Consider the following 24,628-nt stretch of genomic DNA (forward strand, 5'->3'; position numbering starts at 1 on the left):
TTAATATAAGATTATAATTTAAAACAAAATTAATTGAAATTACATACTAGAAAACTCATTGCAGGAAGAAGCTAAAGATGGGAATGTCCTTGGGGTGTTTTTCCCACTTGTCAAGAAAATGCAAGCCACCTGGTAATGGCAGTGCCCTAACTTACTACAAGTCTGAACAGCTGTTCAAACGCAGCAAAATAAATAAATCTTTACAAAACTCTACTACTAGATGTGACTTCCTGCTTAGACAATTTATTCTTTTGCAGTCAAGCTTTGTTTAAAATGTATTTCCATGCTTGCTTGGTGAATAAATAGCAGCACCAAAGGAATGTAAATGCAATTTAAATAAGCGAAATCACACCTCTTTATTTAGCAAAACTGTTAGCTCAATAACAACAGCTCCTGCACTGTTCACTGCATACAAATGCAACGTTTGGTTACTTAATTTCACCAAAATATCACCAGTAGTGAGAGGTGCGCAAACAATCCTAAATTTGCTACTTGAGGAGCTACATTATAAAAGTTTTTCTTCCATGATTCAGATATTACATGATACAACTTTCCAATTTACTTCTATTATTACATTTGATTTGATCTCTTGGTATTTTTGTTGAAGGTGCTAGATAAAAACATCGGGTGAGCCAATGTTCAGCCACCAATCACCAACTTGCTTCCAGAAGTACATTGCTGCTCTGGAGCCTACCTAGGTATGCTTTTCAGAAAAGGATACCAATAAAACAAAGTAAATAAGATAACAGAAGTAACCTGGAAATGTGTTTATTATTAGTATTAAACTTTATTTATAAAGCAACAACAAATTCCACAGCTCTGTCTGTCCATGGGCACAAAATATTAAAGTACAACAATGATACAATATTTTAAAGAGATAGGACAACATTCAAAAACAATGTTCAAACAAATACAGGAGGAAATGGAGGCCCTATTCCCATGAGAACTTACAATCTAGAAGGGTAGAAGGTAAGAAACAGGAAGTGCAGACTGCAAGGGTGATAATGATGTTAACACAGAGTTAGATGGTGGCAGTTATTAGGTAAGTGGAATTAAATTGTTAGTGAGTTGGGTGATAGGCTTCCTTGAACAAAAGTGTCTTTAGGGAGCGTTTAAAGGACAGATTAGGGGATAGTCGGACAGCGTGAGGAAGTGTGGTACAGTGGGTTGGTGCCACACAAGAGAAGTCCTGCAGTCTAGCATGGGAGGAGGTGATGGTAGAAGATGCAAGGAGCAGGTCATTTTTGGACCTTAGGGTGGGCTTTGTTGATTAGTGAGGACAGGTAGTGGGGGGCAGCATTGGTAAGAGCTTTGTAGGTCAGGGTGAGAATTTTGAAATTAATTCTGATATGAATGGGGAGCCAGTGAAGGGACTCACAGAGAGGGGCAGCAGAAACAGAAAGGTGGATTAGCCTAGCAGAGACATTTAGGATGGATTGAAGAAAGGAGAGGCGGGAGAGAGGAAGGCCAGTTAGTAGATTATTATAGTAGTCAGGAAATTACCAGGGAGTGTTTATAACTGCAGGCTCTAGTCTAATTAATCAGTGAATATTTAAAGTGATGGTAAATCCTAATGTTTTTGAAATGCTAGGATTTACCAGTGCAACAAAAAAGTGGACTTTTAGTCATGAAGTATAAAATACTTCATGCTGAAAGTTCCTTTATTTGCCTGTAGCGTGTGCTGAGCTGAGCAACTCTGGCCACCCGCAGCAGAACGCTATTTTTTCAACGAGGTGACGTTTCCACCTCTTAGTCAATAGCCGTGCGGCTGGTATTATGCCGGATAGCTAGCACACTATTTGCTAAGATTACCTCACTGGGCGGCCTGATGCGCTCAGCACGGCATACGCTGCAGACAAATAAAGGAACTTTCACCATGAAGTATTTTATACTTCATGACTGAAAGTCCCCTTTATTTGTTCCACTGGTAAATCCTAGCGTTTCAAAAACACTAGGATTTACCATCACTTTAATTTTGACTTTACTGTCTCTTTCCATATTTATTAATAATTCAAAATATTGTTTTTACATTTGCAGTATCTGTAGTTTTCACAATAATTTGTGAAAGAAGATAAATTCAACAATAAAGTAAACACTGTTTGTATAAAATAGAAAAAAAATAGAAACATTATAAAGTGGCTTAAATAGCTAATAATTTACATGTATTTCACTTGCAAACTTCCTTCCATTACATTTTTCAGGTTTTTTTCTTTTTTTCTTTTTCTTTACTGAAATGAGATGCTGGTATACTTTGTTAAAATGGTCAAAATTCTGACCAATCATTCATTAATTCATTCTGACTGCATACTAATGAATGATAAAGGCACATCTATACATTATTGTATTTGACTTAGAGAACATTTTATTTCTCCACCCTTTTCAATGAGGTTTGTGTTTAGTGGCACCCAACCACATTTTGGCCACCAATTTATGATAGCCCCATTTTGGAAAGCTTTCATTTTACTTTCCCCAGAAAAGGGAAACTAGTTTCTAAAAAGACATTTCAATTTTGTCGAAACTAAAAAAAAATGTAAATGTTTTCATTGCTTCAGTGATAAGTTTTTAGAATGTGTATACTGATTGTGTGCTGGTGGATGGACTGATGCAAAATATCTCCAAAAACCTAAAGTGAAAACTGTAAATGTTCTAGTATGTGTTTTGACCCTCTTGAGAAACCAAATGAGACATGCCCAATAGCGGTTCAGCAGCAGGGGTTTGTGGGCATTGTAGTCCCAGATACTGTTTTGTATTGTGTTATAACCTGGAGGACACTCATTAGAAATGTTTTTAAATAGCTTTAATAAATAAAGCAGCTTCCTTGTTAATCACCAAATTATTGCAAATTCACTGCAGAAGAGATGCCTGATTTATATTTATATATATATATTTAATATATTATATCACAATATATTTTATAATTATGATATTTTCATAATTTCCTGTTCTTTGTTACATAAGCTTCCAAAAAAGTTTTGATTTTATTTCAACCTCATTTTGGCCTTTTCATTTAATACTTGCTGGCAATAAAATGATCAAATACTTCCAAGCAGCAGAAAGTCCCACAGCAAGTATTCCAAGTTCAGTGAATAGAAAACAAGCAGATGTGACAAGACAGAAACCGTAAAGCAGAGAGAAAACTCTCAGAACAAATGATTCATTCTAATGTAGTCTCATAAGGTTATTAATGATATATTTAAAACAAAAATGTTAATTTTGGATAGAACAGATTCAAACACTGTAATTTAAAGTGAAAGTAAATCCTAGCGTTTTGCAAACTCTAGGATTTACTATTGAAACAAATAAAGGGCTGTTTCATTCATGAAGTATAAGATACTTCATGTAGAAAGCTCATTTATTTGATTAAATTGATCGCCGCTCTTTGCTCCTACAGCAGCACACAACTAAAAAAAACGGCTTGAATTTATATTGAAACTAGCCAAAAAAATGCAAGTTTATACACAACTAATAATGCAATAGACATACTCACTGGGTGAAATTAACAACTCCCACAAAGGCATAGGTGAAGAGAGACAATCCCCAAAAAGCTTGAAACAAAAAAATAGGCTTATCCGTCGCAAGAGACTTTTTGTAACTTTTAGATCTATAATATACTTTACATTGCTAAAGCACAATTAAATTGACTTCCAAGTAATTTATTAGAATTCCTAGTATATACTTAGCAGCAAGAATCAGAGCTTCAGGAAAAGTAATGCTTATTTAAGGTGACTCAATAATAGTGAATAAGCACCTGACTAAGGTAAAACTGTATGTCTGGAGGACAGGACCGGGAGCCACTACACATCCTGCTTCTAATTAAAATGTTCAGGACAAGAGAGCACAAATAAAATGCAAATTTATAATGAACCTAACAAAACAAACAAATAAAAAACACAATAAAAATGTTGTGAAAACATGACTTCAGTAAGAAAGAATTTGTCATTTTTGGAAGCAAAATAATTCCAAAATGTACAACTTATACATGCAAGTTTGAAAGCATGAACATGAACAATAAGGTTTTGATAACTGTTTGCGAATATTTATGCAAGAAAAATAAATAGTCGACTCTGGGAAAGAAGGGGGAAGCCACAATTGGCACAAGGTGTCACAGTGTAAATAATAAAACATGCTTGTGCGTTGCACAGCAGGAATAAAATACTTCTCATCTTCTCACTTAAAATATTAATGGTGACCCTGTAGCTACTGAATAACAATATACTGAATAAAAATGAATTAATAGAGGGACTGATTACACAGACTAAGAGGTTGCATTTATTTATGTATATGTAAATATAATACACCCTTACATAAACAGAAGTCATTTGTTGTATCTGTGGTTCCCAGGTTAAAGCAAGCCTCAAAATTATATTTATTTATTGCTTCATTGCATTTTTTTATTTTTATTTCATAAATCATTATCAACTACCGACAAATTTGTTTAAAAATTAGGAGCTAGTAAGGATATTTAGAAGCCAGACATACTTTTAGGAGCCAGGCAGTGTTATTTGTATATAAATATATGGAGAACAGCCCACAAAGTTAGGAGCCAAGAGTAGAATTCTATAAGCCAGTGGCTCCCTGGCTCCTGGGTTTGTCGAGCCCTGCTTTACGGTATCTAATGTGTATCCTGTACTTAAAAACCTAATGAAATATACTAGAACATAAATAGAACAAAGTAACTAAAGTTTAAATTAAGATAAATATTGCATTATCAAACACAAATGACTTTATTGCTAAAGTGCAAGTGAGAATTATCAAACACAAATTACTATGTTGCTAAAGAAGTGTAAGTGAGAATTACCGTCTGTATAACAATGCCTGGATCACCCGCTTGCCTGGCCAATTTTTTTTATCCAGCTCTGTTATTAATTGCAGCACTAAAATTAGAGACACAGTGAGATGCAGTTTAAAAAGAAATGGAAAGCTTGAGGTTTACCATCTCAAAGGGATTAATTGTTACATTAGAGGGATAAATGAAAGGGTGATTTCCTTGACAAATTATAAAACATTGCAGTTAACAATTAGCAGGATTGGTTTTTTGTTTGTTTGTTTTTTTAACAACCAAGAGGGTAACTAACAATATGTAAAAGTAATATAATTTAATGGAAAACTGCAAAGAACAAACTAGTGCTTTAAAGGGACATGAAACCTAATTTTTCTTTCTTTCATGATTTAAATAGATCATAGATTTTAACAACCTTCCAATTTATTTCTGTAATATATTTTTGCTCTCTTTGTATCCTTTGTTGAAAAGTATACATAGGTAGGCTTAGAAGCTGCTGATTGGTGGCTGCACATATATACATCTTTTCATTGGCTTTTAGCTAGCTCCCAGTAGTGCATTACTGTTCCTTCAAGAAAGGAGGTATTTATGTGCAGCCTCCAATTAGCAGCTAGCTTCCAGCTCTTGAGCCTACCTAGATATGCTTTTCAATAAAGGATAGCAAGAGAAGGAAGCAAATCAGATCATAGATGTAAAATGGAAAGTTGTTTAAATCTGTATACTCTGCCTGACTCATGAAAGAAAACTTTTGGGTTTCATGTCCCTTTAAGCTTTTTTTGGAAAGTTGTGTTTTGGGTGAAAATATACCCAGATATAGCGCATTAATATATATGTATATATATTTACAGGGATCAAAATTTCAAGTCCTAAGTTACTAGTGAGGCCAAAATGTTAATCGCCCTTCTGATCCCACCGATCACCTGCCACACTGCATCCACTACCCAACCCCCTCTTTGCATATGTTTAGCCAATGTAAAACCAGAACAAGCCCTTTAATAATTATTACAATTATATACATTTGCTGGTTATTTCACACAGTGACAGTATTTATCTCCTTCTCACATGATGCATAGTTGTGTAAACCAGGGTAGGTATAATACAGGGAGTGCAGAATTATTAGGCAAGTTGTATTTTTGAGGATTAATTTTATTATTGAACAACAACCATGTTCTCAATGAACCCAAAAAACTCATTAATATCAAAGCTGAATAGTTTTGGAAGTAGTTTTTAGTTTGTTTTTAGTTATAGCTATTTTAGGGGGATATCTGTGTGTGCAGGTGACTATTACTGTGCATAATTATTAGGCAACTTAAAAAAAAACAAATATATACCCATTTCAATTATTTATTTTTACCAGTGAAACCAATATAACATCTCAACATTCACAAATATACATTTCTGACATTCAAAAACAAAACAAAAACAAATCAGTGACCAATATAGCCACCTTTCTTTGGAAGGACACTCAAAAGCCTGCCATCCATGGATTCTGTCATTGTTTTGATCTGTTCACCATCAACATTGCGTGCAGCAGCAACCACAGCCTCCCAGACACTGTTCAGAGAGGTGTACTGTTTTCCCTCCTTGTAAATCTCACATTTGATGATGGACCACAGGTTCTCAATGGGGTTCAGATCAGGTGAACAAGGAGGCCATGTCATTAGATTTTCTTCTTTTATACCCTTTCTTGCCAGCCACGCTGTGGAGTACTTGGACGCGTGTGATGGAGCATTGTCCTGCATGAAAATCATGTTTTTCTTGAAGGATGCAGACTTCTTCCTGTACCACTGCTTGAAGAAGGTGTCTTCCAGAAACTGGCAGTAGGACTGGGAGTTGAGCTTGACTCCATCCTCAACCCGAAAAGGCCCCACAAGCTCATCTTTGATGATACCAGCCCAAATCAGTACTCCACCTCCACCTTGCTGGCACCTGAGTCGGACTGGAGCTCTCTGCCCTTTACCAATCCAGCCACGGGCCCATCCATCTGGCCCATCAAGACTCACTCTCATTTCATCAGTCCATAAAACCTTAGAAAAATCAGTCTTGAGATATTTCTTGGCCCAGTCTTGACGTTTCAGCTTGTGTGTCTTGTTCAGTGGTGGTCGTCTTTCAGCCTTTCTTACCTTGGCCATGTCTCTGAGTATTGCACAACTTGTGCTTTTGGGCACTCCAGTGATGTTGCAGCTCTGAAATATGGCCAAACTGGTGGCAAGTGGCATCTTGGCAGCTGCACGCTTGACTTTTCTCAGTTCATGGGCAGTTATTTTGCGCCTTGGTTTTTCCACACGCTTCTTGCGACCCTGTTGACTATTTTGAATGAAACGCTTGATTGTTTGATGATCACGCTTCAGAAGCTTTGCAATTTTAAGAGTGCTGCATTCCTCTGCAAGATATCTCACTATTTTTGACTTTTCTGAGCCTGTCAAGTCCTTCTTTTGACCCATTTTGCCAAAGGAAAGGAAGTTGCCTAATAATTATGCACACCTGATATAGGGTGTTGATGTCATTAGACCACACCCCTTCTCATTACAGAGATGCACATCACCTAATATGCTTAATTGGTAGTAGGCTTTCGAGCCTATACAGCTTGGAGTAAGACAACATGCATAAAGAGGATGATGTGGTCAAAATACTCATTTGCCTAATAATTCTGCACTCCCTGTATAAGGCAGCAGGGACATAAAACAAATCGGTTGCCTGTGCTTCTTCTCAGATCCTCTATGCCGACACAATGGTGCTCAACCTTGAAGCCAGCGCTCCACATTCATAGCAGCATTGTGCAGCTTCACTGTCTATTACTACTCACCCTGGTTCAATTTCTACTCACTCTGGGCGACTGTAAATTTTGAGCCCTGTAGATATAGATATATATACACACACACACACACACACACACGTATACACATAAATAGAATAAAACATTTGCTGAGATGAATATTTCACAGCAAAACCTGGCTAAATATGCTGCACAATTAGACTAAAGTAGACTTGAAGGGACATTAAAACATTTTTCTTTCAGGATTAAGAAAGAACAAACCATTTTAAACAAGTTACTGATTATCAAATGTGCTAAATTCTCTTAGGAGCAGCAATGCACTATTGGGAGCTAGCCAAATACATTAAGGGCTACATTACAAGTGGAGCACAAAATATCACTTTTGCAAAAGTGATATTTGCGCTCCACTGAGTATTACCAGCCCACGTTAATGTGCGCTGGTATTACAAGTTGAACGCAATGCGAACGTGAGCTTGCGTTCGCATTGCTGGGAAGCATTGTGCTCACTTCTATAGGCTCCACTGGGAGCCTCGTTCTCATGTGTGAGACACGGCATGAGAACTAGCGCAGCAAAGTGGGTAAGTCACTCAGCAATGGCAGCAAATTCTAAATATATGTATATAAGCATATACATATATATTTACAGGGAACACTCAGTTCACATAGACCGCAATGTAAAGGCACTTTTCAGTGCCAGTTTTTTTTTTTCTAACACCCCAAAGCCGCCAAATTTATGGCATATAAATTGCTTTGTGCTGTTTTTTTATTTAAAAAAATGCTACAATTTTTATTTTTTAATAAAAAAAACACACCACTGTATTGTGGGGGCATTTGGGCCACAGTTATAGAGGCCCATTTATCAAGCTCCGCATGGAGCTTGAAGGGCTGTGTTTCTGGCGAGTCTTCAGACTCGCCAGAAACAGAAGTTATGAAGCAGCGGTCTAAAGGCCGCTGCTCCATAACCCTGTCCGCCTGCTCTGAGCAGGCGGACAGGAATCGCCACAATTCAACCCAATTGAGTACGATCGGGTGTATTGACACCTCCCTGCTGGTAGCCCATTGGCCGCGAGTCTGCAGGGGGCGGCGTTGCACTTGTGAGCTGCTGGTGCAATGCTGAATACGGAGAGCGTATTGCTCTCCGCATTCAGCGAGGTCTTGCGGACCTGATCCGCACTGTCAGATCAGGTCCGCAAGACCTTTGATACATAGGCCCCATAAAGTTAACTAGAGATCTGATCTCTGGTTAATTTTAAAAGCGCTTATTGCTAACGCGAGCTCACAGTAGCAATAACCAGCCACTTGTAATGGCTGTTTATTTATCATGCGCCCGCAAATGGGCAAGTATGCCCATTTGCGGGCACACAAGAAATTAGTGCTCCACTTGTAATCTAGCCCAAAGTGAGCTAATAACAAGAGGCAGCCACCAATCAACATTTAGCTCCCAGCAGTGCAGTGCTGCTCCTGAGTGTAAATAGGTAAGCTTTTCAACAAAAGATACCAGGAGAACAAACAAGTTAGATAGATTTAAATTGGAAAGTTATTAAAAATGGTATGTTCTGAGTCATGAACGTTTAATTTTGACTTTACTGTCCTTTAAGCTTTAACGAGATGCCTTAACTTTTTCCCTAACTGCGCTGGGCTTTAACGCCGTTAGGACGGCATAGAAAGGCCTAGCCGTTTGGCTGTACTGAAGCCAACAGCACTGTACTCAAGCCAACGGCACTTACTGAATGTGATCTTTAAGCAGAGTAGGATAGTATAATCAATACATGCATAATAAAAAGACAATGCAAAAGCCTTTTACACAAGTAACTGATTTTGCACATGTTCAGTAGGAGTTTGTGGCTTAGAAAGTGTGCATATAAAAAGATTTTGCATATTTAGATAATGGATATGAATTGGAAAGTTGTTTAAAATTGTGTGTTCTATCTGAATCATGAACCTTTAATTTCCAGTTTAGTAGTCCTTTAACAAATTAAGTGCTCATTAACATGACACACATAAATAAATTAACAAATAAATAGATAGATATAGGTGTGGACTGAAAACCACACTTTGCCTCGTCATATACACACAAACAAAGCATATAAATAGATTAACAAAATAAAATAATAAACCATAAAGATCACAATAGGTTTACCTGTCATTCATTCTCAACATGTAATGTATATGTTTATGATTCTAATGCAGGGTGTAGCAGCAACAGAAGTATGACATTTATAGGGGCAAGGACATGCCAATGACACCATATTGTATCACCATGCCTAGAATTTGTTACTGTATTATTCCAAATAGCAACCACTGCCTTCCACTGAAGTACCTTCATAGCAAGCAAGGCCAGATTGGCCTACCAGGACACCAGGAGATTTCCCGGTGGGACACTGCAGCTGGAGCTGGTCAGCTACAGTTTAATTAAAGGCAAGTGCTGCTGGTGAGGCGAAGCGGCTGTATAACCTCTCTTTGAGCTAAACATATTAAAATCACAATGTATTTCCTTGTAGGTTTTGTTTAGTGGTATGTACCATTTTAGTGGCTCCTCTCTAAATGATTTCTAATGTCTAGTCAAGTCACACTGTGAGACAGAGGGTCACACTGGTTTTTGAGTGTCTTGTCCAGGTCATACTATGGGTAATTATTTTCACATGGATGAAACTGGGTTGTAGGGTGTCTATACAACAACAATTTGGCAAACAAATTAGGGGGAGGAGTATCCCAGTAATGCTCTTTAGAAAAATTGAGTTTTAGCATTTTATGGATTAAATGGAAAATAGGTCTGGTCTTCAATTTTTCCATAGCTGCTTTTTATTCGCACCCCGGCCCTGACTGCAAAGCTGGATAATCCTACATAAAATGTATTCCCTAAAGAGAACTTTAAGCCAGTGAGGGAGAGCCTCACTGAAAATGCATCTTTATTTTTATATAGTATAAATTATATATTTTAGGAACCAAAAGTAAAAAGTTGGACTTGACTATAGCTGTTGGCTAATAAACCATTCAAATTGCTGTAGTGGGTCATCTGGCTAATAGGCTGAGCCTAACAGAGACATCTAATCCCTTTATCCTTCCAAGGTGAATACATTAAAGGGACATAAAATCCTCCAATGTGTTAGAATATATCCTCTGGTTGTTGCACTTATGCTTGCTTATAACCTTGTGTTTAACCACATTTTTATTTAATGATTCAGATAGAACACACACTTTTAAACAACTTTCCAAATTACTTCTATTATAAGATTTGCTTCTTTCTCTCGGTATTATTTGTTGACAGAGCAGTAATGCACTACTTGGAGCTAGCTGAACACATTGAGTGAGCCAATGACAAATATGTGAAGCCACCAGTCAGCTGTAGGCTTTCCGTAGTGCGTTGCTGCTCCTGAGCCTACCTAGGTATGCTTTTCAATAAAGAATACCCAAAGAACAAAGCAAATTAGATAACTAAAGTTAAAGGGACAGTCTATACCCAAAAAAATAATTTAGATTTTTTGTTACATACCAGAGAAACATCCTGCAACTGGTCCCTCATCTATAAGCTTCTAAGAAGTACATAAAATATTTAAATATTCATCGTTTATTAGGTGCCAAAAATGGCCGCCAAGCTCCGCTCCTTATTGCATATATATATTTCGGTATGTTAAGTTTCTCCAATCATGATCGACTCATGAATAAGTTTTCCTTCTTGAACATGCTGATTTGTGCATGCGCAATTTGAAATAGCTAACTGAAAAACAGCTAACTGGAAAATAAGAAAGCTGTGGGTAGAGCTTGGCGGACATTTTCAACTGCCAAAAAACGATTATTATTTAAAAATTTCATGTACTTCTTACAAGCTTATAGATGTGGAACCCGGTGCAAGATGCTTGTCTGGTATGTAACAATAAGTAATAAAGAATAAGTATTAGGTCTAGACTGTCCCTTTAACTGGAAAGTTGTTTAAAATGCTCACTCTATCTGATACATGAAAGTTTAATTTTGACATTGCTGTTCCTTTAAATTTGCAAGATGTGCCACAGTCCTTATCTTCTCAGAAGGAGATACTAACTGTTTTTCACACAGGTTTCCAACATAAAAATGTATGCTGTAATTTGTTAGCGCATGTAATTTAAAAACTAGCAACTCTGCATCTCTAAGTGTATAAACCCCACAAAGGGGTTACGCACATAGTAGAAGTACTGATTTGGTTCCACAGAGCACTGCTGGTGCTGAGCAGAAACTGATGCTGAGAATCTCTAGTCGCAGAACCCTGCTGTGCAACTAGCACTGCTGATAGGGTCAGTGGCAGTTTCCGCTCAGGATCAGAACTGATCTCAGGAGTTAAACATATAGAGGGGCAGAATTGCTAGTCTTTTTTTACTATAATGCCCTTTAAAAGAAAGGAACACCTTATTACTCTTATAGTAATCAGCTGTAAAATGTTTTGCAACAAAGTGTCTTTTGTTCCAGATGAAATTTCCATTTGTCATAGAAGCATTTAAATACATGGCTTTACTAATCCTGGAAGACAGACATTTATTGGGTGACTCCTAAAATGTTAATTTTGGCCCCCAAATTTGTAGAAATAATGTTTCATATCATTAACTGAAGAACATTTAAAGTTATATTTCAAATGCACAACAATGCTTTTAAAGTACATTTACAAGCATTACTGTAATATCCATGTCTGCGAGAATGACACCTTTTAACATGCATGCAACCCAAAGCCCATATGGCGGTAAGTCTCATGCACATATTAATTATTAATGACTGACAATATCAGTATACACACACACACTTCTAACCCTTAAAATCACTATTGTGCATCCCAAATATCTATGCCCCTTTAAGAAAAATGATGTATGATAAAGTATTGAAACTTCACAAATTTTCTTATGGTTGCTGGAAATAAATGGTAAGTAGACTCTCTTAAAGGGACACTGAACCCAAATGTTTTATTTCGTGATTCAGTTAGAGCATGCAATTTTAATCAACTTTCTAATTAACTCCTATTATCAAATTTTATTCATTCTCTTGGTATGTTTATTTGAAAAGCAAGAATGTAAGTTTAGATGCCATTTTTGGTGAACAACCTGGGTTGTCCTTGCTGATTGGACAGCACCAATAAACAAGTGCTGTCCATGAATCTGAACCAAAAATGTGCTGGCTCCTTAGCTTAGATGCCTTCTTTTTTAAATAAAGATAGAAAGAGAACGAAGAAAAATTGATAATAGAAGTAAATTAGAAAGTTGCTTAAAATTGCATGCTCTATCTGAAAGGAAAAAATTGGGTTCAGTGTCCCTTTAAGTTCTTTGGCACAGAGAGCCCTATTCCTCCTGTATCAATTTGTATTAATTCTCAAATTCTCATCTTATCCCACCACTATACAATTTTATCCACGACCAAAAATGCAGTTCTGCTGCAATTATTATTAATAATATTATTATCAGTTATTCCGCAGAGCTTTATTATTAACCATCTCTGAGCACAAGGTGAATTAATTATATGTCCCAGATAAAGGCACCAGATAAAGGCAGTAACCAGGAGGGAAATATATTCTCAATTTTCTCTCTCTCCTTTTTTTTCTTTAGTATTAGTGAATTTTTGTATAAAAATTTAAAACAAGTTACAGTTTTTTAATGTATTAATGTATCAATTAAAATTAAAAAGTTACTAAATAATCTGCTTTGGAAAAATACAGGTGTATCTATCATTATCATAATAAAACCAGCTACTTCCCTTTAATATGTAAGCTAAAGTTATGCCATACAAAAAGTAGTCACAAAAGTAGAATATTCCAGAGGAGGAAAGAAACTGAAGGAAACCATGAGGCCTCTTGGCAGTGTTTACTAGAGAAAATGACTTACTGACCGGCTGAATTCTAATCAAAAGAAAAACATTTCTAAGTTTTCCAGAACTTTTCCAGAAGAAACCAAATGTCTCTGCCTGCATTCCCTTCACATTATGTAAACATTTGCACATATATGTCATACTTTACAAACACTGTATTTTCACTGTTATTTAGACCTACAGAATACAGTTTTTTTATTTCAGGCATGATCTCAGCTACAGCATGTCTGTTACAGACATTCCAGCGTTACCCTGGGATCCCACCCTCAAATTCCTTCCTGGGAATACAGTGATACACTTTCCTAAGGCAAAAACATTTCACCAACAGCCCTTTACACTTCTTTGCAGCAGGTGAGAATAAAATACTTCTACTAATCCTTCCCATAAATGCATTTGACAGCTAGGAGGATGAGTTTACAATAGAAAGGACATGCATTGCCAGAAACTTGTTCTTTGGCAAACAGTTGCAGATTGTGTTTAAAAGACTGTGCCACTGAAAACTGCACTCTGAGTGAGGGCTCTGCACCAGTTACTATAATATCCAAAGTCCTATGATTCTCCTTAATGTTTGGTTGAATCCCTGTACTAGTGTTCTTATGTCATACTGTTACAGCCATCTGAAACATTTAGCTAAATTATTTTACATACAAATCCATCACTAATCCTAAAGTGGCACTTACCCCTAGTTGATGTCTAAATCTGAGAATGATGTCTGCACTTGTGGATGCTGTGGATGTGCAGTGATCACTGTTGTAAGGATGTTACGCAGCACTAGCAAAAGAAGAAAGAAATCCTATCCAGGCACAGAGATGGTTTAATGACATGGCAGACAGTCTATAAGGGGCTAAGCCTGGGATCAGACCCCTCCCACACTGCTGCCAGCACAACCCATGTTGTGACACCCTATCACTCTCATGAAGGAACAGTCTGTAGGAATCCCAACCTCTAAATCTGTGTCATAGCAAACCGCCCCTTGTTCTAATTAAGGTGGATTAACTCAAATGCTGCTTAACATCTATAATGCTTGGTTTTATTTGTGGGACGGCATTAAAGTTGATTTATAAATTAAGTTCAGAAAACATGTGGTAATGATACAGAAATTAATATATTTATGATCATTAAGTATTAATAAGCACTGTAAGTAAAACAACTTACTGTTATAAGTGCAAATTAAAGGGACAGAGAACACAAAAATTGTTGGTTAAAAAGATAGATAACACCTTTACTACCCATTATCCAGCTTTGCACAGCCAACAGTGTTATATTAATATACTTTATAACATTTAAACCTCTACATTGCTGCCTGTTTCTAAGCCACTAAAGACAGCCTCTTATCACATGCATTTTTATTAGCTTTTCACAACAGGGGAGTGCTAGTTCATGCAAGCCATATAGATAACATTGTGCTCATGCCCTTGGGTTATGCACAACACAGCACTAATTGGTTTAAATGCAATGCAATAAATAATAAATAAAATGTCATGTGATCAGGGGGCCATCCGAATATGCTTAGATACATGGTAATCACAGAGGTAAAAAGTGTATTTATATAACTGTGTTTTCTGTGCAAAACTGGGGAATGGGTAATAAAGGGATTATCTATCTTTTTAAATAATAAAACAATTTGAGCTGACTGTCCCTTTAAAGGGATATAAAGGTCAAAAAGTAACAGCCAGGTCTCTGAGCATGCATGATGTTTCATTACTGGTGCACGGGCCCTCACAGGATATGTGCATCTACTGCAGATAAACAGTAATAACTTTTACTAGAAACATTTTTGCTGATGAAAGTATATTGCAAAAATGATTCTATTTCAGATTGAAAGGCACCCACGCACATTTCATTTTTTTACCGTCGTTAAAGTATTGTGTGCCTAATATATATAATAGTGAGCAGGTGGCAAGACCGTGCTATTAATCTCTTCATCTGGTTTATAAAGTTTTGGGTTGGTGGATTTTACTAATACTCACCTAATAAAATGGTTGTCAAATGAGAAACGCTTTATGAGAACTTTTTATACTTTTAATACTTACTGATTGATAAAATATATCTATCATTTCAGCAGTACAATTTTATTGAGCAAGGCTGACTTCAATAGTTAAACGCTATAACGCTGAGAGAGTGTGACAGCATTGCTATAGAACAGTGCTTTCCAAACTGTGTGTCGGGACACACTAGTGTGTCGGCAGCAGTGTGTAGGTGTGTCCCTGCTTCAGCACAATTTTTTTAAAATTGAATTTTTTTTGTAATTTTTTTTTTTGGTTTCTGACTTTCCGCCTGCCTGCTATGCATATCACATGGTTGACTTGTGATTGACACCTAGTGGGTCACAGATCATCTTAACCAATTGGCTCAGCTCAGTGGGAACTGAAACTATTCCCATTGGCGGCACATTGGCTCCTGACTGCACGTGTAGTCTCCTTAATTGGCTTGTGACTGCATGTGTAGTCAGTGAGTGGGACAGCAGTGTGTTTGCAGCGTGGGCAATAGTCAGTAGGGCTCATGGAGCTCTGAGAGCTTAAACGCTGAGCTGAAGTCAGAGGGGTTTTTTTGCAGCTAGCTCCCAGTAGTCCATTGCTGCTCCTGCTCTTGATATATGGATAGAAAGTGGAAGCGTAAAAATGCTTGATGATGAAATGCGAGTGTCTTTATCTAATATTCCACCAAATATTCAGAAACTGTATTCATCCCATCAACCTCATACACCCCATTAAAATAGTAAGTAGCTATTGGTGATATTAAACTTTTTTTTAATTCTTGCACATACTTACTTACTTGTAAATACATATTATTATTATTATATAATTTATGTATGTGTCCGTATATTTTAAAAAAAGTTAGTTTAACCTCCTTTTTGCAAGTACAGCTGAATTAATTACCATGTTGCGAAATGATGTTGGTCTAAATAGTGTGTCACCAACATGAAAAGTTTGGAAAGCTCTGCTATAGAAGATCGGATATAGTGGTGCAAAGAGCTTGCTGGAGGGCTCGTAAAAGTTCAGCCTGCGAGTGCAAAAAGATTACTGTAGTAAAATTGTGAGTACCGTAGTTATTGTGGGGTGTTCGTTTATAGAAAATACTACACTATTGGGGCGCCCTCTTCTTTATTTCTGCTTTTTAAACTTCAAGACACTAATCACTAAGTGGATATTTGGAAGAGGTGGCAGCCTATTCCTCTTTGGATTGTACAACCTGACTTGGGAAAACTCTCATTAAAGTATTCTGGGGATACAATTGTTTGACTTTATTTCAAGGTTTTCTGGTCTATAGAGGAATCTGAGTCCCAGAAATATTTTGGTAGTGGCGCATCCAGTTAGAACAATTTATTTCTTGAAAAAAGAAAAAAAAAGGTTCTATTTCTGTATAAACAGAGAGAAAGCAAAAATGCTAAAAATTCTCTGGCACTTTGGGCGTTTTTTAAATTCCTGGTAGTGAAGGGGTTAAGGCACAGTGGGAGTAAAAACTGTCAGATATATCAAAATTATTAACTAAAGAGTGCAATATAATATTAGGTGTTTGACATTTAGATTTCACATGTTGTTTACAAATAAAAATGGAGAATGAGGGTGTAAGAACAGATAAATAAAGAAAACCTGGGAGACTGTAAAAAAAAAAGTTTGGGCAAATAAGGGAGTTTGTTGAAAATAAGGGAGGGTTGGTAACCCTAAATTGCACACTGGACAGCCACAAAGAATGCAGATGGAACCTACAGCTGTATTCTCCGCTACATCTGTGCACAGTTAAAGGAACATGAAACCCAAAAATAATTTCATGATTCAGATAGAGAATACAATTTAAAAAAAAGTTTCCAATTTACTTCTTTGATCTAATTTGCTTTGTTCTCTTCTTATTCTTTGTAGAAAAGATATCTAGATAGGTAGAGTGCACATCTGGAGCTCTACATGACAGGAAATAGTATTGCAATCTAGTGTTCTTGCTAATGTATAACATTGTTACAAAACTGCTGCCATATTATTATTATTATCGGTTATTTGTAGAGCGCCAACAGATTCTGCAGCGCTAAAACTGCTGCCATATAGTACTGCAGACACATGCACACTCCTGAACTTACCTTCCTGCTTTTCAATAAAGGATAACAAGAAAACGATGAAAAATTGATAATAGAAGACCTTCAGAAAAAGCAAACGTGATTTCAGTAAAGAAAAGTATATGTAAGCATACAAATTCAGTACATAGTAAAGCACTATTAAATAGTTAAATAGGTTACATTGTGGCCTGTTAAATAAAAATATTGACTTTAATGTAAAGAGGTTTTTTACTAAAAATAAATCTTGGTGTCGTTATTTCCCTTGGGAAAAGCAGCTTCTGATCATCCATTTTATTGCCCAAAGAAACGACTAGTGTATGTGGTCGAGAAACGCTTTGCAAGGAATAAATAAAAGATTGTTTTTTTTTCTTTTTAAACTGGAAGTTGTCTTTTATACTGGCTCGGTTCAGTATTGGTGATTCACCATTTTACCACTGCATCCTGCGGCACGTTGGGAGACCGCTGGAGCCAACCTGTGTTTGCAGCTGAAACACGCACAAAGGAACACAACCTGTCTACCGTCAGTGAGCTAGCAGCTGCTACGTCTGAGTACGGTGCCATCTATCTGGTGCAATGCTCGTGGGATACTCCTCTATCAGACTGAACTCGGCCAGTAGTCTTGTTATCCTGGCGTTGAGCTGGAATGATAGGGAATATCCCAGAGCAGAGTAGGTTTGCAAGATGAGATAAATGGCACTCACCACAGGCAGGACAGTCCTTGGCGGCAACAAGCAGGAAACCAGAGACAAACCACTAGGGTGGTCAAGCAGGCAGGGTTCAGCAATAGTAAGGCAGTCCAGGGGTAAACTACTAGGATGGTCAGGCAGGCAGGGTTCGGCAACAGTAAGGTAGTCCAGGGGTAAACCACTAGGATGGTCAGGCAGGGTTTGGCAACAGTGAGGCAATCCAGGGCAGATAGGGGTTAACAGGTAGAGTGGTCAGACAAGCAGAGTTCAGCAGCAGTATCAATACAGCAGTTAAGGGTTAAAGAGGTAGAGTGGTCAGACAAGCAAAGTTCAGCAGCAGTATCAATCCAGCAGTTAATGGTTAAAGATGCAGATTGGTCAGACAAGCAGGGGTCAGCAACAAAATAACAATCCAGCATATGAATCAATAACACCCAGGAGAACAGTAAGTAACACCTATACTTGGGCAGTGATAGGTAGGACTGAAGTTACTTACATAGGTGCAGGATTCGCGCTACAGGAGATCCAGACCGGCTTCTGCAGGAGGAAGCGTGCGGCGATGATGTCACCACTGCACGCAGAGAGGAGCCGACCCCCCCCCCTAGACAACGAGCAGACAGCAGGCGCTGCATCCCTAGCAACAGCTAGAGTGGCGTGGCGCGACATCTGGTGAGCATACTCACATTTATCTCCCGTACATTGGTATTCTGAAATACACTATGAGGTGCCCCTGTCTCCTAAACACAGACATAACATACATTTGTATGCTCAGTTTAAGTATTTAAATACCAATGTGGGAGACATAAACTCAGTGTATAGTAAATGATGATTGTCTTGTATTTGTTATCTCCTGCCGCATGCACGTTAAGGGCGGTCGAAGAATTTGACAGGGATAGAAAGTGAAGCACCGACGTGTGCGGTCAGGAATGCCATGGCACGGCATGCATGCGCATTTAGGTAAGAAATTGTCAAGCAGCTGATGCCACGTCACATTAAGTGACGTGGTTCGTTATTTTGTCCGAACACTGGGACGGTTTCAAGGTCTGCAATATCTCCTAAGTGCATAAATAACACATCTAAACCCTGTGGCTATCACAGTGTACACATTTGCAGTTTATGATATGTTTGTGCAAGCAAAGCAATTATGACAGAACTAAATAAATAATTAATTCCTAGGTGATTGGTGATGCAAACATGTTATTTCTCAGCACGTAGTGGTAAATGCTCTATTTGGTATTCCACTAGTCCCTGCGACACAATAAAGATGTCAATATATATTTTTATTTATTTCAAATAAAGTTGCACCCCTCCGTGTTCTGGATAATTCTGCAAACTAAAGTTATCTAAAATAGTTTGGTCTGCTGATATTAAATAAACAATATGATCTCTGTGAATAACCAACAACACAATTCAAGCCTAGCACATGGGTATTGCTATTTCTTCCACTGTGCAGAGGACACCAAACAGATTGGGGATCTCTGTTAAGATGTTGAATGACTAGGGACAGATGCATTTCTTCATTTAATTTCCCAACTCTCTGGGATTTCCAGTTTCAGCCCCTTTTCTTAGATTATTCAAAAAGAGCTGTCCGTTTGCAGGTCAGTGTGACATTTCTCTTCATGCTGACAATGTTTAGATAACCAGGCCCCTAGTATCAGTTATAGTCTAGATTGGTTTCAGGTTTAATTATGTGTGCCCACAGCCAAACAAAAATGATACCAGTGTGCACTTTTTAGGAGATAGGGCCTAGGCACACAAGGTTTTGGTGCTTCTAAAAAAATATATATATGTTTATTTTTTGCCAAAAAATATTTTAAAACTGGTGCAATGGCATGTTACTTCAGTTCTCTAATATCTGTAAAGTATTTAAATTAAGGCACCATTTGTATGTCTTTTTTCAGAGGGAAATCCACCAAATCATTGTATACAAAACATTCTTAGACTTATTAAATGCGAATGTTTACATAGGTTATTACATTTTATCAATCACACCGCTTCCGTTCAGTAACTACGCTAATCCACCTTAACTAAATAGACAAGTGAGACTATAAAAGAACCGGGTGGAGTATGGATCTCAACGCAGGAGCATGTTAACACAGGATACAGGGTCTTTTATAGCTGGATCTGCCAGCCCCCCTGTGTTAGAGCAGTCGTGCACAAGCTCACGATGAGATGGAGATTAACTTTTAACACGTGTCGGTTGTGCTTTTATTTGTGTTGGATGTGTCGATGCTTTATGGGGAGGATTGCTATATGGGAGGAGCAAGATTGTTGCCTTTCTCAGATCCCAATCCAGACTGCAGTTAACACGCAGTACATACATAGTACAACTTTCTCACTCAGATGCAGTGTTATTCAGTCAGCAGCTAGGTGACAGAATTGCTGCTTACGTAAATAGGATTTGATTCCCTGTGCATTTTTAGTAATACAGTGTAAATTAGCTAAGCAGTAACTTTAATTCTACAAGTTATAAAGGTGACCACAGTATACTGAATAATATGGGGTCAATACATGATGCACATCTCACTTTGGGCCAATGAAAAACTTTCTGACGCATGCAGACACTCGCAGGAGGCTGCCCTCAGGCCTGGCAATTCTAATTAAAAAGTCTGTTACCTGCAAGTTGTGAGATGTCTCCTTTAGAAACTAATGGAACTTGCTGGAAAGGGAAACTGCTGGGTAGAGCAAAGTTATCAGGGCGCAGGGGATGCACTTTAAAAATAAAATCCTTATGCAAGTGTTTTTCTATTAGGATAATAAGTGTTTTTGAGTGAAAAAAAATCAAGATGTGCAGGGGAAATGTTTACAAATTCTGCCAGATCTAGAGGAGAAATTGTAGCTACCCCATACACCCCATTTCAGCCCACTACCATAGGTGGGAAAATAACATAAATTTCTTATTATAAATACACATTTCACAGCTTTTTTACATGTGCAGTGCAGTTTATGATTTCTACCAAATTGTTTCTTTCCTGCACAATCATTTATTCGTTTCATGACTCCCTGGAGGAATTAATTGATGTAGGGGAATGTGACCCCTATTGCGGCAATGGAGCTGTCCGTTTTATGGGGGCGGAGCCTGGTGACAGGTATTTGAAGCTTGGGCGGGAACAAACCGTCCTCTTTAGCTTATTCAAATGCAAAGGAAAAGTTTGTACTTTGCGGTTGGATAGGCCTAGAGGATGGAATTACTTCTTGAGGAAGTCAGTAGGATGGCGGCGGCACGCGGGACAGCATGGCTCTGGGACTATTTGGCGGCTGCCAATCTCCCGGGAGCCACGTCGGATGGGAGCAGTCACGGCAGGTCGCGGAGGCGGTCCAGGCCTCCGGTTCGTTTATCCCCAGATGTCGGGAGCAGCAGTGTCGGAGCCCCCCGGCGGGGGGGGTGGGTCCAAATCATTGTCGGGTGAGCGGAAGAGCGGTGGAAGGACTCAGGTGCAGAGGTCGTTGGAGGAGAAGCAGACGGAGGAGGCGGCTAGCCAGACCGGGCCCACGGCAGGTAAGCAAAGTGAATTGAGAGGGCTGGGCCTTGATCAAACCGGGGAAATGTTGTCATCATGCCAGGGAACAGGAACACTTGGGGGATTGGAAACGGCAGGGGAAGGGAATCCTTTGGCCTCTCAGGAGTGGCGGGAGCTGGCTGCGGCAAAGGAGATAAATCTTGTTGCCTCACAAAAAAGGGGGGAGCTGATGGAAGGGGCAGGTGAAGGCACATCTTTAGATATGAGGGGGGATAGAAGGGGGGCTCCAAAAAAGTTGCCATTAAAAGGTGCTGAGGTTGTTGAAGGGGGCATAGGGGGGTAATGGGGGGAGTCAAGTTGCATGTGAAGTTCCTAGGAGAGGGTTGAAGAGTGTGAGGAAGTTGGTTAAAGGTAATAGGTCAGGGAAGGTTCAGGTTGAAGTGGGCTTTGGGGTTGGGAAAGGAAGTGAAGGGCAGTTTAGTGGTGTTGGGAAAAGTCATAGGGGTAAAGGGGTTTGCATGAGGGGAAAAGGGAAGAGCAGAATGAGGGGGGGAGGCAATCAGGAAAAGGTTGGGGGGGCATGAAAGAGGGGGAATTAATGTATTATATTTATCTCCTGCAGGTTTAGGGCAGGAAGAAAGAGCCCAGGTGGGCAGTGGGACAGATATGTCTGTTGATCTGACAGGGCAGGACATGGAGGGAGATGCATTGTGCTTTGACTATACGTACAGCGACTTGGATATGGAGGATCCCGGGGAGGGCACTTCAGCTGGACCAGTGGGACAACGGCAGGTAGGGGACCTGGCCACTTTAGAACAGCTAATAAGGGCTTTATCACCAGGTTTGATTGGGCAGCAGGGGGAAGGGGATACAAGGGTTAGGTCTAGGGTAGGGAGTGTTAGGAGTAATAGGGAGGGATGTCATGATAGGCCTTTCACTGTCTCCTCTCCGCAGATACGGCCTTGGGGTATGGATACCCGTGAGCGCCATAGTCCCAGGAGGTCTGGTGATGAACAGCGACGTGGTAAATCTCGGTCGCCTAGAGAGAGAGTGCGGCATCGTCAGGAAAGGCGTTCTCCCACATGGGGAAGGTTGGAAAGAGCAGCAGAAAGGAGTGGAAGGAGGAGAAGGTCCAGGTCATCTTCGCCTAGACGGAGGGCGTATAGGCCCCGTGAACGGGAAACTAGGCCTCAACCGGTGGCAATTGGAGCAGAACAGGCGAGGGAATCCGGAGCAGTGCAACCAGCTACGGCGCCCAGGACCACAGGTGAGGGTGCTGCAAGATTGGTGAGTGTGGATGGTAGTGAGCATGTTGGAGGAAATGTGCAGCAGACACTGGTGAGCGGCTTAAAGGAGTTATTGGCAAAATTTGAAAGGCAATCGGAGGGTCAGAGAGAGAATGTTGCGTTGGCATGGAGTGGGGGGACGGGAGGTGGGGCTCCTGCATCAGGAGTGGTTGCAGGGATGGGATCTGTGGTTTCTGCGGCAGGTGTGGTTGCGGGAACGGGAGACAGCGGTCTGGTAGCTGGGGGGACCCAAGGGCAAAAGAAAGATGTGGTTGCGTCGGGGGACATGTGAAAGTTCCAGAGAGCGCGTTGAGAAGACCGTGCTTATGCTCCATCGGACCGCTTGGGATAAATTTGACACAAGAAATAAAAGAAAAAATATGGAAACGGGAATTTTTTTACCCCTGGAACAGATGATGGAGATCAAAGAGGAGGCAAAGGATAAAGAGAAGAAAGAAGAGGATGAACGCAAGAAACGTTACCGTAAATTACCAAAAACACTTTCAAACTGGTCGAGGGCCTTTTGTATTTTTGCTGCGGTGATTGGTGAGAAGTTCCCTGATCAGTGTTCCGCCCTTTTTTGCTATTATGATGAAATCGCGGGGGCTTATCGCACATATGGGGGATTGGCGTGGTGGCGGTATGACGAACAATTTCGTCAGCGCTTGGCCATAAGGCCGGAGATGCGTTGGGATGACCGGGACATGGGGATCTGGTTGGAGTTGATGACTCCGATGCGTGGGTCCTTTCGTGGCCTCGGTGGAGGAACTGCAGGGGGTGGCAGCCCATCCGGGGGAGTTTCAGGGGGCGGTGCGGCAGTGGCCATTAGGAAGGGATTGTGCTTCCAGTACAATGAAGGCCTGTGTAAATTTGGTAGTGGATGCAAAAACAACATGCATGTTCCGGTTGTGAGGGAACCCACCCTTGGATCAGATGTTTCAAGAAAGGTGGCAGTGGTAAGTCAGGAGAGGTTGCTCTTAAGGGCCAAGACCCCAGTGAGGGTAAGAAGGATGGTGCCCTGGTTAGAGCGATTTGCTAAGGTGAGAGGGAAAGCGAGGGATGCCGAGTTGTTGTTAACGGGGTTCAGTTCTGGTTTTTGGATCCCGTTTGAGGATGGGGGGGCTTGTCAAATTTCGGGGAATTTAAAGTCTGCTAGGGAATTTCAGGAGGTTGTTCGAGGTAAATTGGATAAAGAAGTGGCATTGGGCAGGATGGCAGGACCGTTCAGTCACCCGCCATTTAAGAATTTGAGGGTGTCCCCGTTGGTGGTGGTTCCCAAGAAAGTGGCTGGTCAGTTTCGTCTAATTCACCATCTGTCTTTCCCTAAAGGTTCGTCGGTAAATGACGGTATCGATCCTGATGTGGCTGCGTTGAGGTATGCTTCATTTGATCAGGCTGTTAAGCTGGTGACGGCAGCGGGTGTGGGTGCTTTGTTGGGGAAGGTGGACGTGGAGGCAGCCTTTCGGCTATTACCTGTGCATCCGGTGTGTCATCACTTATTGGGCTGCTATTTTGAGGGAACCTTTTACGTGGATTTGTGTCTGCCAATGGGTTGTTCCATATCATATGCGTACTTTGAAAAGTTCAGCACTTTTGTGGAGTGGGTGGTCAGGCAGGTATCAGGATTGAAGTCAGTGGTACATTACCTAGACGATTTCCTTTTTGTTGGTAAGGCAGGGGAGGAGGATTGTGTCCAGCTGATGGAACACTTCTTTACGGTGGCAGCAGATTTCGGCATTCCAGTAGCTCATGAAAAGACAGAAGGTCCACA

General features: G+C 39.7%; 1 protein-coding gene across 3 annotated transcripts in view; it reads right to left on the minus strand.

Moving 5' to 3' along the window:
* The window catches only part of P4HA2 (prolyl 4-hydroxylase subunit alpha 2), a 156,220-nt gene extending 141,953 nt beyond the window's left edge, over positions 1-14,267 (minus strand). For 2 of the 3 annotated variants that reach the window (XM_053717188.1, XM_053717186.1), the window contains exon 1: positions 14,057-14,267. The gene's annotated coding sequence lies outside the window, so the exon portion shown is untranslated. The remainder of the gene's footprint in view (positions 1-14,056) is intronic. The other variant, XM_053717187.1, reaches the window with a different exon arrangement.
* Between the last annotated feature and the right edge of the window lie 10,361 nt (positions 14,268-24,628).

The sequence above is a fragment of the Bombina bombina genome, chromosome 6 (assembly GCF_027579735.1).
Source record: "Bombina bombina isolate aBomBom1 chromosome 6, aBomBom1.pri, whole genome shotgun sequence".
Classification (NCBI taxonomy): Eukaryota; Metazoa; Chordata; class Amphibia; order Anura; family Bombinatoridae; genus Bombina; species Bombina bombina.